The sequence below is a fragment of the Rutidosis leptorrhynchoides genome, chromosome 2 (genome assembly GCF_046630445.1).
Source record: "Rutidosis leptorrhynchoides isolate AG116_Rl617_1_P2 chromosome 2, CSIRO_AGI_Rlap_v1, whole genome shotgun sequence".
Lineage (NCBI taxonomy): Eukaryota > Viridiplantae > Streptophyta > Magnoliopsida > Asterales > Asteraceae > Rutidosis > Rutidosis leptorrhynchoides.
The window spans coordinates 30,849,695-30,866,503 of NC_092334.1; the positions used below are offsets into that span (position 1 = coordinate 30,849,695).

At 33.7% G+C, this 16,809-nt stretch overlaps 1 non-coding gene across 1 annotated transcript; it reads right to left on the minus strand.

Annotated features, from left to right (window-relative positions):
* Nucleotides 1-6,165: 6,165 nt before the first annotated feature.
* Nucleotides 6,166-6,272, minus strand: LOC139895278 (small nucleolar RNA R71). Its single transcript, XR_011775737.1, has one exon. It is a non-coding gene; the product is annotated as a small nucleolar RNA R71 (small nucleolar RNA).
* Between the last annotated feature and the right edge of the window lie 10,537 nt (nt 6,273-16,809).

The following is a 16,809-nucleotide window of genomic DNA, read 5'->3' on the forward strand; positions in this document are numbered from 1 at the left end:
AGTGTATATACCAATAGTACATACATCTAAAAGCTGTGTATTGTACGAGTACGAATACGGGTGCATACGAGTAGAATTGTTGATGAAACTGAACGAGAATGTAATTGTAAGCATTTTTGTTAAGTAGAAGTATTTTGATAAGTGTATTGAAGTCTTTCAAAAGTGTATAAATACATATTAAAACACTACATGTATATACATTTTAACTGAGTCGTTAAGTCATCGTTAGTCGTTACATGTAAGTGTTGTTTTGAAACCTTTAGGTTAACGATCTTGTTAAATGTTGTTAACCCAATGTTTATAATATCAAAAGAGATTTTAAATTATTATATTATCATGATATTATGATGTACAAATATCTCTTAATATGATATATATACATTAAATGTCGTTACAACGATAAACGTTACATATATGTCTCGTTTCAAAATCATTAAGTTAGTAGTCTTGTTTTTACATATGTAGTTCATTGTTAATATAATTAATGATATGTTTACTTATCATAATATCATGTTAACTATATATATAACCATATATATGTCATCATATAGTTTTTTTACAAGTTTTAACGTTCGTGAATCACCGGTCAACTTGGGTGGTCAATTGTCTATATGAAACCTATTTCAATTAATCAAGTCTTAACAAGTTTGATTACTTAACATGTTGGAAACATTTAATCATGTAAACATCAATCTCAATTAATATATATAAACATGGAAAAGTTCGGGTCACTACAGTCATCATAGGCGCCGGCGCTTTGGACTTGAGAATTACGAGTAATTGGGTGTTCTTGATGCCACTCATGAGAATAATCGGCTAGCTTCTCGATTATTTCATAAGCCTCTTGCTCGGTTTTGTCCATAAGAGAACCACCGGCCGCTTGGTCAATTGAAATTCGGGTTGCTACATCACAACCTTTGTAAAAGATTTGGACCTTTTGAAAGGTATCCAAACCATGGTTTGGACAACCTCTTAGCATTTTGGAAAATCGATTCCATGCTTCGTACAGGGTTTCCATCGGCTTTTGACAGAATTGGGTAATTTCGTGTTGGAGTCTCGCGGACTTGGATGCTGGAAAATATTTCTTAAGAAATTTTTCCAACATACCATCCCACGTTTCTATCGTAGCCTCGGCCAATGAATCTAACCAACTTCGTGCTTCCCCTTGGAGTGTCCAAGGGAAAAGTCTTAATAATATGGCCTGGTCAGTTTCTAGTTTAAGTTTAAAAAGAAGACATATCTCTTGAAAGAGACGAATATGTTCGTTTGCATCTTCATTCGGACCACCACCAAATTGACACCTGTTATTAATTATTTGAAGAATAGGTCCTTTTATTTCAAAAGTTACCTCACCAGTAGGTGGAGTAATAGCACTACCTTGTCCGGTCCGGGTTGCTTTCATCTTTGCTGCCATTGATTGTCGTGGTACCAACGGTCTTTCTCCTTCCATTTCAAAATTTGGGGGTTGAAAGGGTTTACCAAAGTCTGAATATCAAGGCTTGGTCGTACTTGATTCTGAATCAAAGGTTTCTTGCTTTGATGAAGATTCAAAAATTTCAAGTACTTCTTTTGAAATCCTACCAAGCTTTCTATCAGGTTCTGTAAACGGTGTAAGTAATGGAGATTCTGAACTTCGGGTATGTGGCATATGTGACCTATAAACTGTCAATCACACAACTAACAAAAACTATTAAACATACCGATTCTACAAAATTAAAATCAAAGACTATTAATAATTTAAAAATAATTAAGAAACTACTTAATCACAAATTAGTTAATAATTCTATTTTGACACAAAACTGTCCCCGGCAGCGGCGCCAAAAACTTGATGTGCGAGAAGTGTCGTATAAATTGTCGTATAAAATAATATGGAAAAATACCGATTAAAGATTTCTACACACTAACGGGCAGTGTACCCGATCGTGTAGTAGTATAGTAACTGGTTTAGTTCCGTGTATCGTTCTAAGGAAAGTTGTATTAGCCAAACTAGAATTAGAAACTATATTATGATTAACTAAGTAAATGAAACTTAAAGGTACAAGTTTTATGTTTTGGTGGCCATTTAACGATTTAGCCAAATCAGAGAAGGTTAAATGTAAAAATAATATTTTTGGTCTTTTAAATTTATAAGATGAAAATAAATGCAAAGAAAGCAAGTAAGATAGTTTTGATTTAAATCAAAGAGATGAAATGTTCATCTAGATATTTTACCCTCGGTATTAGATGTAAGTTTTGAAATTAAGGCCTGATTGAATAATTATGTGTGTAAGTTATTTAATAGGTTCACTAAAAGTTCTCTTGAATAAACACGCAAACACAATCACAAGATCAAGGGTTCCCTTTTCACTATGGTTCTTGTATTTGTAATCAAATAACTATTATAAGCATGCTAATCACCTAAATCGACCCGCCAAGAGTTCTCTTTAGCGAGTACTCAAACTAGAATTACTAAGTGAGGGTTCCCTATTACTTAGACCTGACTAGTTGATTAGCTAGATCAAAGACTTGAATAACAATTGTCTTTGCGTTCGCTCTACACAATTCATTCCTATTTTGTTTAACTATTTTAATCTAGTTTACCCCCTTGGTCCGGTTTAGTAAACAATCAATCTAAGACAAGTTGATTGTAAATCAATATGATACATGATAAGGCTAAAAAGGAACATATATTTCATAGCATTATCCCTCAAGAAAGACAAGATTTTAGTTGCAATTGTTCTATTTTCAAGTAATATTTGTTTATATTAAATAAGTGCGAAGACAAAAGGCAGATTCGACGAATTGAAGACACAAAGGTCTGAAAAGCTAAAAAGTACAAGATACAATTAAAGTGTTCAATTTATTGATGAGAAACGTCTAAAAATGACAAGAGTACAAGTTACAAAACGCAAAGTACAAGATATTAAATTATACGAAAGGACGTTCGAAAATCCGGAACCGGTACCCGAGCCAACTCTCAACGCTCGACGCAACGGTGTAAAAAGTACAAGTCAACTATGCACAAGAATATAATATAATATTTAAATAATTCATAATAAGAATAATATTAAATAATAAAAAGTTGTTAATTGAGCATAGTTCAGGGGTCATAAGTGAAAATTTCAATTTATCATTTGCCTATAAAAGGCCATCTAAATCGATGATTTAGATACACCTTTTTCCAATCTTCTTTCTTTCTTATGTAATTTATATTTATATTTATAATATTAAGTTTAATTTAAGATTAATAATAATTGGGTTATTGTAAGAAATGTTTTACGGGTTTTAAAGTAGGAACTCTGTCCGTGTAACGCTACGCGATTAATAATCAATGTAAGTTATGTTCTTCCTTTTTAAATTAATGTCTCGTAACTAAGTTATTATTATGCTTATTTAAGCCGAAGTAATCGTGATGTTTGACTAAATATTAAGACGGGGTTATTGGATTTTGTACCATAATTAAGGTTTGGGCAAAAGACCGACACTTGTGGAAATTGGACTATTGACTATTAATAGATGGGGGGTATTGTCTAATTGAGTGACAACTCATTGGAGTCTGTCGAACCTATCTTCAAATTAATTATCCTAATAATTAATAATGATTATGGTTGTCCTATTTAGTGACGTTCATATAGAATCTATTATAATCATTTAATTAATTATTCGGGTTGGGTAATTGATTATTCAAACTGATCAAGTGGGTAAATTAATATTCATATCTAATCAAAACAGGGGTAGATTACATACAGTGATAACTGGTGTAATTGTTGACAGAAGTGATAACTGCGTCACAGTTTAAATCCTTAATTAGTTGGAATATTTGACTTCGGGTATAAGGGTAATTTGACGAGGACACTCGCACTTTATATTTATGACCGATGGACTATTATGGATAAAAACCAGATAGATATCAAATAAACCATGATAAAGGACAATTAACCCGAGTAACAATTAATTAAAATCAAAACGTTAAACATCATGATTACGGAAGTTTAAATAAGCATAATTATTTTATTGTATTTTTCATCGCACTTTTATTTTCTGTCATTTTATTTTCTGTCATTTTATTTATCGCAATTTATTTTACGCACTTTAATTTTTGTCATTTATTTTTACGCTTAAAATCGACAAACCGGTCATTAAACGGTAAAACCCCCATTTTATAATAATACTACTACTTATTTATATATATATTTTTACAAATAAACTTAATAATATAGCGTTAACTTCACCAGCTCCCTGTGGAACGAACCGGACTTACTAAAAACTACACTACTCTACGATTAGGTACACTGCCTATAAGTGTTGTAGCAAGGTTTAGGTATATCCACTCGATAAATAAATAAATAAAACTTGTGTAATATTTCGTCGCATTTTGTAGTAAAAATTAATACTATTTAGTACACCCTCACGCTACATCATCAAGTTTTTGGCGCCGCTGCCGGGGAGCGCTAAAACGCTATATTTTTAATTATAATAATATTGAAATAAAATATAATAATATAATAATATTGAAATAGAATATAATAATATAATAATATTGAAATAGAATATAATAATATAATAATATTTTAGAATCAAAATTTGATACGTAAAATTTTAAAAAGTCGTATTTATTAAATACTTCAGGGGTATATTATGTAACTTGTAATTAATAATTTCTATCATGTCGCTTTCATGTGAATAGTAAATTAATTAATTTCTTTTAATTTACTATTCATGAATAGTAAATGAATTAAAAAAAAAAGTTTTGAAAAAAAATAATAATTATAAAAAAATTATTAATTTGTAAAAAAAAATCGTTTTTTTAAAAAAAAAAAAAAAAAATTGTAAAAAAAAAATTCGTTTTTTAAAAAAAAAAAAAAATTAAAAAAAATTTTTTTTTTTAAAAAATAATAAATAATAATTTTTTTTTTTAAGTTTTATTACCTTTAGATTTTTAGACTATAGTTACAATTTTTAGTATTAAGTTTAGTTTTGCATAGTTATTTTTATTTCTAGAATTTTTAGGTTTGCCGTAAAATCCCTTAAGTGCTTATTCCTTAGACTAAGATTTAGGTGCTTTAGAATTTTGCGACGCCGTTTTTCGCGCTACTTTCTTATTTTTATTTTTCGACGCCTATTTTTCGACCTTTTATTTTTCGACGCGCAATCTATTTCTTTCTTATTTCTCGCCATTCTAGTTTTTAGGACTTAGAATTTTTTTCTACTTCTTCTCTGAATTTCTTAAAATTACGAAAATTTATTTTAAGTGGTTAAATTGATAGACATCAAAATTTTCTGGTTCGTAGTAATAGTTGGATTTGTACGTGGACCGGGTTATTGGAGCCAAACAGTACTCAATTATATTGAGACCAAACGAATCCTGCCCCTCTGCTGCATCTTTTGGCTATTCGAAACGAGGGCAAAATCAGAAAAGTCTATTGATTGGATAACTTATTATAATTTTTCTTTCCTTTTAAAAACTAATAGGATATTCAGTGAATGCACCGAGCAAGACGTTCACCACCTTTTGTACATTCACCACCTGTAACTAGATCAAGACATTTAGCAAATATAACCGCCGTTGATTTTTCTTTAGAATCGTCATCCAGTCGACCAAGTACTTCAGTTCAAATTTCCGATAATCCATTTTTTGAACCCAACCTCTCAATTGAGAATCCAGAGAATATTCAGGAACGGTTCGTAGATCCTGAACCACTAAACTTTCCTCCGGAGCCACCAATCATTCAAACAGAGATTGTTGAGGAACGAACCATTAAATCAGAATCATCTAGTGATACCGATTCAACGAATTCAATTATGGAAGTAACGGAACCTCTAAGTATGGAAGATCGAATGAGAGCTAAACGCACGGGCCAAGGTCACGCCATTATTAAGCCAGAAGTTAATGCTCCAGATTATGAAATCAAAGGACAAATTCTACATATGGTAACTAATCAGTGCCAATATAGTGGTACGCTAAAAGAAGATCCCAACGAACATCTTCGTACGTTTAAAAGAATTTGTACACTATTCAAAATCCGAGAAGTGGAAGATGAGCAGATCTATCTCATGTTATTTCCCTGGACTTTAAAGGGAGAAGCCAAAGATTGGTTAGAATCGTTACCTGAAGGGGCGATTGACACATGGGATGTCTTAGTTGAAAAATTTCTTCAAAGATTCTTTCCGGCATCTAAAGCCGTGAGACTTCAAGGAGAAATTGTTACGTTCACACAAAAGCCAAATGAAACATTATATGAGGCGTGGACAAGATTCGGAAGGATGTTGAGAGGATGTCCTCAACACGGTTTAGACACTTATCAAATAGTACAAATATTCTACCAAGGTGTCAACGTTGCTACAAGAAAAGACATCGACATAACAGCTGGTGGTTCCATTATGAAGAAAACCGCAACTGAAGCTTACAAAATTATTGATAACACTGCTTCCCACTCTCATGAGTGGCATCAAGAAAAAGATATCTTTCGATCATCTAAAGCGGCTAGAGCCGATTCTAGCCATGACTTTGATTCTGTTTCCGCAAAAATAGATGCTTTCGAAAGACGAATGGAAAAGATGAATAAAGATATTCACGCAATACGAATCAGTTGTGAGCAATGCGGTGGACCACACTTATTGAAAGATTGTCACATTGAACTAACGATGGAACAACGTGAGAATGTTTCCTATATGAACCAAAGGCCGGGAAATAATTATCAAAATAATTATCAACCGCCAAGGCTAAACTTCAATCGAAATCAAAACATTCTTTATAATCCAAATGGACCCGACAATAACTCGTATAACCAACAAGGTCCGAATAACCAACCAACTCAAAACAACACTTTCAATCAACAAAGACCTGGCTTATATAAACCAGAACAACAAACCGAAGAGAAAAAGTCAAATATGGAAGACGTGGTATTCAAGCTAGTGGAATCTCAAACACAATTTATTACATCTCAAACCCAAATGAATGAGAGGTTTGATCAGTCATTAAGAACTCAACAAGCTACCATTTTGAATCTAGAAAAACACGTTGGTACTCTTGTTAGCATGATGAGTAAGAGGGAACAAGGAAAGCTACCGAGTAATACTGAAGTAAATCCTCGGAATGAGAATGTTAATATGGTCTCAACGAATTCTGAAAAACCAGCTCCAGAAAATGGGAAGGTTTTAGATGTGAGTAACAATGAAGAAGTTACACCACCACCACCCGAGTATGTAAAGCCAGTGGTGGCACCATACAAACCACCCATCCCGTTTCCAAGAAAAGGAGTGGAGTATGAGCAAGTAATAGGTAATAAAGTTGGTGATACCATTGGAAAGAAGAAGAAGAAAAAGAATAAGAAAGTGCAAGAAACAAAAACAGTAGAAGTAAACCCGGTGAATAAAGTTCCATCAAAACCTCCACCTAGGGTAGGTGATCCGGGTGAATTTATTGTTCCTTGTCTACTTAGCGATTGTGTCATGTATGATGCACTAGCAGATTTAGGTGCAAGTGTGAGTGTTATGCCTCTTTCATTATATAAGAGATTAGGTGTAGGTGAGTTAAGTCCAACGGATATGAGTGTTCGACTCTTTGATCAAACCATTAAGCACCCAGTTGGAATTGCTGACAACCTACCCGTTCAAGTAGGTAATTTAACCTTTCTAGTCGAATTTATTGTCATTGACATAGAAGAGGACCCAAACGTTCCTCTAATTTTAGGTCGGCCATTCTTTGCGTCCACTGGGGCGTTATTTGATGTAGGAAATGGAAGAATGACACTTAGTAGTGGTAACAAATCGATCACCTTTATGATTCGAAAGTCTAAATCTCCACCAATCAAAACCATTGAACCAGCAAAAACGATTGGTAACAACCATGTTGTTCTACCAACTCCAACGGTAGTGCTTAATAATAATAAAACGCCTAAGTGTGGGGAAAATGAAGTAACACCTAATGATGACCTGATAACAAAGAACCCCGTTGTTGATACGAAATTAAATGACCCCGTTATTAATAGTTCAATGAAGAAACTTATTAAACGGATTCGCGATGCTAGAACCAAGGGGAACTTTAAGTTATGTAACCGGTTAGTATCCAATCTATCACCTAAAGAAAAGGAGAAACTAGTTGAAATTGTGGATATTACACAGGAATCCGACCAATGGCTTAAAGAAAAAGTCACGGATATGCAAGTTGATTATGGACCAAGAGAAATTGACGATGAAGTTAATCACAATTTCGACACCACAGCTACCTAAGTGTGGGGAGATTTAAATGTTCTAAAAAGAAAATGATGTCTAGAGTTAATTGTTCTGTTCTCGTGTAGTTCCGAGAATGGAATCCGATTGGTCTTTTCCGCTAGCAGACACTAAAGAACTCGTTTTCTTCCCCCATTCTGAATTTTTTTTTGTTTTGTAGGTTTTATATTAAATTAATATGCTTTTTAAAATTTATGTTTTGTGTGTTTTTTTTTAAAAACAAAAATGTACTTTATTTCATTAAGTTAAAAAAATGATTTCTAAAATTCGTCGTGAGTTGAGGATTAGGTCGTTGAACCAAAATTGCTTTACCCGAGGGCGGGACGAAAAATTTTGTTATCATTATTTTTAATTTTATTGATTTAAAGTATGCCAAAAAATACTATGTTTTATAAATTTTTGAACGTGAGGTTATATACCAAACTTCAAAAATATGTATATATGTTTGTATTTTATGTTATGTACAAAACAGGGTAAAACAGCGCACTTTCAAAGACTAGCATTAAGTTCAGCAAAAGCTAATAATTTTGACGACAATATCAAATGTGAAATAACAACAATATGTTTGCAAACTCGGTATTTTTAATCACTTTTCTACGCTAATCACCCTCATGAATTTATAATTGTAGTCTGATTTCATGCAAATGAGGGCATTGCATGATCTCAAGTGTGGGGAAGGGTTATAAATTCTCTCGAGTTTACGCTTTGTTTATTTGCGAAATTTTGTAAAAATTTGAAAAATTTTCAACTAAACGAATTCAAAATCATGTTTATACATATTTATGAACGATGAAAACTAGGTGTTAATATCGAAATTATCGTTACCTCGAAAAGGACATAAATTGAGAAACAACCCAAAATGCTTAAATTCATTTAAAATGGAATTGAAGAGAATAAAAAGGCAAAGAAAGAAACTAAGTGTGGGGAGAATGTACCAAGTTATTTAATTAAAAAACTATATATCACATGTTTCTGTAAAGTTATTGCAGGTGCTTTTGTTTTGGACGATACTAATCAGTTTTACCCGATTTATTATAATACTTTTGAAAGAAAAGATGGATCTACACGATGAATCAATTCCATCATTAAAAGGAAGTAAAGTCTTCCGAAAAAGACATACGCTTCTTAATTTAGGTCAAGAAGTTGTCGTCCAGACCAGCTGTAGGTTGACGAAAAATCTAGAAAAGTCATCTCTAAAATCAGCAGGAAATCCACAGACCTCAGCATCAAACAGGGTCGCCAAGTGGTCAGATTTATCCTAACCATGAAAAGGATTTATCTCGTACAATGGGGAGGCACCGTGCAAATTAGCTTGATAAGACTAATGAATCAGATCCCCAGAAAGGATAATCTCCTTAAAGATCAAAAATCAGCTTTTAAGCCTGATATTACTCAATCCTTGAGATTGACCTTAAAGATTGAGAATTCAAACTCATGGAATTCAATGATATCTAAACTCAAGCTTGAACGAGAAAATATTTTGATCAAAAATACAAACCGATTTGTTTTCTGAAAACCCATTTTCAATGCGTTCATTACCATTGAACGTAAAATCCTAGGAATTCACCTGGAATTCATTAGGTCACCTGAACCAAATCGGGTGTCAACCGTAAGAACGGTGGTTGCATAGCATGGTCGGAGACAGGACCTTGTGCCAGACCGAAAAATCATAGGATGATCTTTACTATTGCTCCTACCAAGGATAGTACTAGCATCCGACACGTCAAAAGACCATAATCATCTGCATGTCATGGGACATTGCCTTAACAGTTTCTTGTTCATCGCTTTCCTTTACAACCGGACGGTAGTTTACCGAAAGGTAATATACGGAACAAGTAAACTGGATGTGTGCTTTCCAATACCGGGATAGTAGTGGATAACACGAACCTAAAAGTTTTTAGCCAAAATATTGATCCACAAATAAATTTTGCAACACCGATGGTGGATCAAATCAGAAAACTTATCTAGGGTAAAATCTAGATTGAATTTTCAAAAGATCAAATGTTTTCATAAAGATCCAATTTCCTTAAGGATCTACATTTTTATAGTCATGTGGGACTGTAAACCGCCTTTCAAATGTGCACTTTGCTTTGGAAACCGAAAGTAAATCGGCTATTTGATTGCAAGTGTCGTTGACCTGAACCCGAGGCAACTGTGGATGGCACAACCACCTTCAACCATGGTTCTATCGTTACTATCATTGTTTATACCGCTCTATCAAAATCACTGATGTACAAAGTGTGAAGAATAAAGAAGTGATTCGTGTGATTTGTATTATCTTATTTCAAGACTGTATTGCTTGAGGACAAGCAACGCTCAAGTGTGGGGATATTGATAAGGCTAAAAAGGAACATATATTTCATAGCATTATCCCTCAAGAAAGACAAGATTTTAGTTGCAATTGTTCTATTTTCAAGTAATATTTGTTTATATTAAATAAGTGCGAAGACAAAAGGCAGATTCGACGAATTGAAGACACAAAGGTCCGAAAAGCTAAAAAGTACAAGATACAATTAAAGTGTTCAATTTATTGATGAGAAACGTCTAAAAATGACAAGAGTACAAGTTACAAAACGCAAAGTACAAGATATTAAATTATACGAAAGGACGTTCGAAAATCCGGAACCGGTACCCGAGCCAACTCTCAACGCTCGACGCAACGGTGTAAAAAGTACAAGTCAACTATGCACAAGAATATAATATAATATTTAAATAATTCATAATAAGAATAATATTAAATAATAAAAAGTTGTTAATTGAGCATAGTTCAGGGGTCATAAGTGAAAATTTCAATTTATCATTTGCCTATAAAAGGCCATCTAAATCGATGATTTAGATACTCCTTTTTCCAATCTTCTTTCTTTCTTATGTAATTTATATTTATATTTATAATATTAAGTTTAATTTAAGATTAATAATAATTGGGTTATTGTAAGAAATGTTTTACGGGTTTTAAAGTAGGAACTCTGTCCGTGTAACGCTACGCGATTAATAATCACTGTAAGTTATGTTCTTCCTTTTTAAATTAATGTCTCGTAACTAAGTTATTATTATGCTTATTTAAGCCGAAGTAATCGTGATGTTTGACTAAATATTAAGACGGGGTTATTGGATTTTGTACCATAATTAAGGTTTGGGCAAAAGACCGACACTTGTGGAAATTGGACTATTGACTATTAATAGATGGGGGGTATTGTCTAATTGAGTGACAACTCATTGGAGTCTGTCGAACCTATCTTCAAATTAATTATCCTAATAATTAATAATGATTATGGTTGTCCTATTTAGTGACGTTCATATGGAATCTATTATAATCATTTAATTAATTATTCGGGTTGGGTAATTGATTATTCAAACTGATCAAGTGGGTAAATTAATATTCATATCTAATCAAAACAGGGGTAGATTACATACAGTGATAACTGGTGTAATTGTTGACAGAAGTGATAACTGCGTCACAGTTTAAATCCTTAATTAGTTGGAATATTTGACTTCGGGTATAAGGGTAATTTGACGAGGACACTCGCACTTTATATTTATGACCGATGGACTATTATGGATAAAAACCAGATAGGTATCAAATAAACCATGACAAAGGACAATTAACCCGAGTAACAATTAATTAAAATCAAAACGTTAAACATCATGATTACGGAAGTTTAAATAAGCATAATTATTTTATTGTATTTTTCATCGCACTTTTATTTTCTGTCATTTTATTTTCTGTCATTTTATTTATCACAATTTATTTTACGCACTTTAATTTTTGTCATTTATTTTTACGCTTAAAATCGACAAACCGGTCATTAAACGGTAAAACCCCCATTTTATAATAATACTACTACTTATTTATATATATATTTTTACAAATAAACTTAATAATATAGCGTTAACTTCACCAGCTCCCTGTGGAACGAACCGGACTTACTAAAAACTACACTACTCTACGATTAGGTACACTGCCTATAAGTGTTGTAGCAAGGTTTAGGTATATCCACTCGATAAATAAATAAATAAAACTTGTGTAATATTTCGTCGCATTTTGTAGTAAAAATTAATACTATTTAGTACACCCTCACGCTACATCATCAATACATCAACAAGAGTTCTCTTTATCAACAACATATCAATTAACTAGATACAAATGATTTTAACAGCAATAAGCATGGTTCTTAATTCAAGCTTTAATCTATCACACATAATACATTCAATCAATAAGATTACATCCAATACCTTGGTTATTAATCTAGACAAACATTATAGAAACTAGCCAACAATCATGGTAACAGACAACATAACAATCAGATTAACAACTGAAATCATTGTTTTAGAACAAGGAATAACCTACAAGAACAAGGAGTTCTTGGATGATGAAGGTTTTGATATTTGATGTCTTGATGTTGAGCCTCTTCCAAGAGCTTGGAGTTCTCCAATTTTTCTCCTAAAAATCATCTCTGTACTCTCTGGTTCGTAAGTTATGAAACAGTCCCTCAAAACAGTAGTTTTAAAGTGGAGAAAGTAGGTAAAAAGCACAAAAGTCGGCTGAAACCTACTACGGGACGGCGTCCAAAAAGTCTGGACGGCGTCCCGTCCTTAATAGCTAGACGGCATCCTCAAATACAGGACGGCGTCCTGATTCAAGAGGCTGGACGGCGTCCTATAACCCCGGACGACGTCCAGATATGCTGAAATCCACTGTTTCACTTTCTTTTCAATCCTCTTTTATTTGGACGAAGCCTAACACCTTGGAAGCTTTGTTTTACCATTTTAGAGCACTAAATAGACCTTAAGTCATATCGGGATCAACCAATGTCATAAATCATCAAAACTCTTTGTAAATCACTCTTCTGATACAAATTTGCGCATCTTGGATTATCACTTGTAGAAACGCCTTCATTATCCTCGATTCTAGAGCATTTTACACGATATTGCGATAGATATATATGATGTTATTGAGCAATATCAGGGATTGTTTTAAACCATATAAAGCTTTCTTAAGTCGATAAGCTTCCCCATTTTTGAAGTTTCTGGAGAATCCTGGAGGAGCTTCCATATAGACTTCTTCCTTTAGTTCGTCATGAAGCAATGCATTCTTTACATCAAATTGGTGAAGTGGCCATCTTCATTTGCAACAACTGAGAAAAGGACCCTGATGGTATCAATCTTCTCAACTGGTGAGAAAGTCTCAGAATAATCTATTCCATATTTTTGAGTGTATCCCTTGGCAACTAGCCGGGCTTTGTATCTTTCAATGGTACCATCTGGTTTGTATTTTATTGTAAACACCCATCGATTTCCTACTGGTTTTTTTCCTTGAGGAATGACACATTTTTCCCATGTGTCACTTTTCTTGAGTTCTTCCATTTCTTCTTCCATGGCCTTTCTCCATTTGTCAGATTTTATTGCTTGATCAACTGTAGCTGGAATTTCTTCAGAGTATAATGCAGAATTGAATTTCTCTGCTTCATTTGATAGATTTCCATGTGCAACATTAGCAATTCGGTATCTTGATCTTTGAGCTTCTTTTTCTGGAGAGTATCTCTTTGGTGGTACTCCTCTATTGGATCTTTCTGGTAGAACATATCTTTCCGTGGTTTCAGCAGAAGTGGAATCGTTGTCAAGTGGTATATCTCGAGTTTGATTGTTTTGTTCCTCTTGAACTCCATTACTTAAGGAGATATCATTTGGTTCAATGTTAGGTGATTCAGGACAAGGATTTGGTGATTCGGATCATGATTTGGTGATTCGGGACAAGGATTTGGTGATTCAGGATCATGATTTGGTGATTCGAGATCAGGGTTTGATGATTCGGGATCAAGATTTGGTGATTCGGGATCAGGATTTGATGATTCGGAATCAAGATTTTGTGTTTGAATGTTACCAGGTTTAGGTATCCAGGTTATCCAACTGAGAGTGTCATTATCCTCTTTCTCCCCCTCACTCGTGAGTTGGGTATCATAAAAATATTCGGTTTCGACAAAGTCACAGTTCATTGTAGTAAAGACATGACGTCTTTTGGGACTATAGCACCGATATCCTTTTTGGTTTATTCCATAGCCGACCATGACACATTTTTCCACACAAGGATCAAGTTTGGTACGCTCGTGTTTCGAAATATGGACAAAGACCGAGCACCCAAATATTCGAGGTTCAATGCTAAATGAAGTCGGAAGGGTATGAAATTGGGAAAGGGTATCTTTAGGGGTTTTCGTGCCCAAAACTTTATTCGGTAAACGGTTGATAAGATAGGTAGCGGAAGCAAGGGCTTCGGGCCAAAAACTCTTCGGAGCTTTAGATTCAATTAATAAAGCTCTTGTCATTTCTAAGAGTAGTCGATTTTTTTGTTCGGCTACTCCATTTTGTTCGGGGGTGTAAGCGCAAGATGTTTGGTGAATAATCCCGTTTTCTTCGCAAAATTGTTTCATTGAAGTATTGACAAATTCACCCCCATTATCGGATCTCAAAATTTGTACATTTTTGTTAAATTGAGTTTGTATCATTTTATAAAAGTGGGAAATATTTTCAAAAACTTCTGATTTGCGAGTTAAAAAATAAATCCAGGTCATGCGTGAATGGTCATCAATAAACAAGACAAAATACCAGAAATTTATCCCCCCAATAACCGGTGCAGGACCCCACACATCAGAGTGGATAAGAGCAAAAGGTACATCTTTCCTAGTGTTACTAGGTTTGAATGTACTTCGGCGGCTTTTGGCTAAAATACAAGTCTCACAGTTTAAATTAACATTGGATTTTAAAAAACTAGGGAACAAAGCATGTAAGTATCCTGCAGAAGGATGACCCAATCTCCTATGCCATAACCATGCATCCCTATCGGGTGTTCCGTGTACAAGCATCACAGAACCTTGTTGGGTTACTTTGTTTACGTAGTATAACCCACCCCGTTCAGTGCCCCGCCCAATAATCACCCCAGTCCGTATATCTTGTAGGATACAAAAGGTAGGGTGTAATAAAACAGCACAATTTAGTTCCTTGGTAACATGGCTAACGGATAAAAGTTTATGAGATAGGGTTGGAATATATAAACAATTTGATAGTTTCATAGTCGGAGTGACTTCAATTCTCCCACCCCCTTCAACTTGTACAATTCCTCCATTAGCCGTTTGAATTTTATTAACACGGGGTTTTGATTCGGAACAAAAATCAGACTTTTCAAAAGTCATTGTGTGGGTAGCACCGCAGTCAAAGATCCATTCAGTATTTTTTGTATTTGAGACTATATTAGCTTTTTCGATAAAACACGAATCATTTAAACGTTTATTTTCTAATAAAATAGAGTTTTGGACCATTTTAACATTTTTATCCATATAATTTATTTGGATTTGGGCCAAATCACTGTTTAGCCCACAAAACATGTCACTAGATTCATGGTTGACCGAATCATTTATTTGGTTTGAATTAAATATATTTAATCTACCCAATCTACCCACTTTTCTAGTTTCCATATACCATCCCTTTTTCTTCTGGTCAGTCGATAATATTGGGACAAAATTAGGGTTTTCTTTCCTCCCCTTTTTTCTTGGCGATTTTGATCCAATACAGGGATCTAAATCTTCTTCTCCTGGTTTTGAGTTATTTCTCTCCTTTTTTTCTGATTGTGGGGGTTTTGATCGAGGAAAAGGATGCAATCCTTCCTCTTCAGTCATTTCTCCAAGACAATGGAAACGATTGGAGAGAAATTTTGTACCTTTGGTCGATTGAATCGATGAACTAGGGTTATCCTTTCCAGATTTACCCTTTCTCATCGTTTTATGAAGGGGTTTGAGGATGCATAATTTTAGGGTTTGAGGTTTTAACCCTCACCCATTTAGTCGACGGGTATGATTGAGATAAGATATTCGAATTACCTCTTGTCAATTGCTGATATGGTTGTCCTTTTTGAGGGTTGACTATTGTGCTGCCGTTGGCGGCCTCTGCTACCACTTTACCGTGTTCCCGTCTATGCCACCAATTGGGATACCCAAGAAGTTTATAGCAATTGATTGTTGTGTGTTCTGTTATCCCACAATAAACACAACTCATCGGTTGTGGTGGTCGATGGTGGTTCATGGTGACGGCTTTCGATGGTTTACATAGCACACTCGGGTAACTTTGATCGGTTTTGAATTGTAATTGATTTTGATCGTTGATGTGACAATCCGGAAATTTTTGACCAAATTTAAACTTAATCTTTGTATGATTAACATTTCCGACACGATAAGCAAAGTCTGTAAAACTGAATCTCAAAATTTTTGAACTACTTTTATATATTTAAATACCCTTCGGTTGTTTTCGACGATTCGCGAACAATTATATGTAAATAGATACATATATACTATAACTTGAAAATGTAACAATGTATTAATTATTTGATATCGTACATTAAACTTATTGGTTTAAATATCTATTTGAATATATATGATAAGTTGAAATATTTATTATTAAAATTTATAAATAACTTCCAATGTGTATTTAAAAACTGATTTATGTATATTAAAAAGATATATACATATATATAATTTCAAGTTATTTAGTAAACGATAGTAACATTTTCAAATTTCTACAGTACCCAAAATGCTACAGTATTTTTGAAAATCA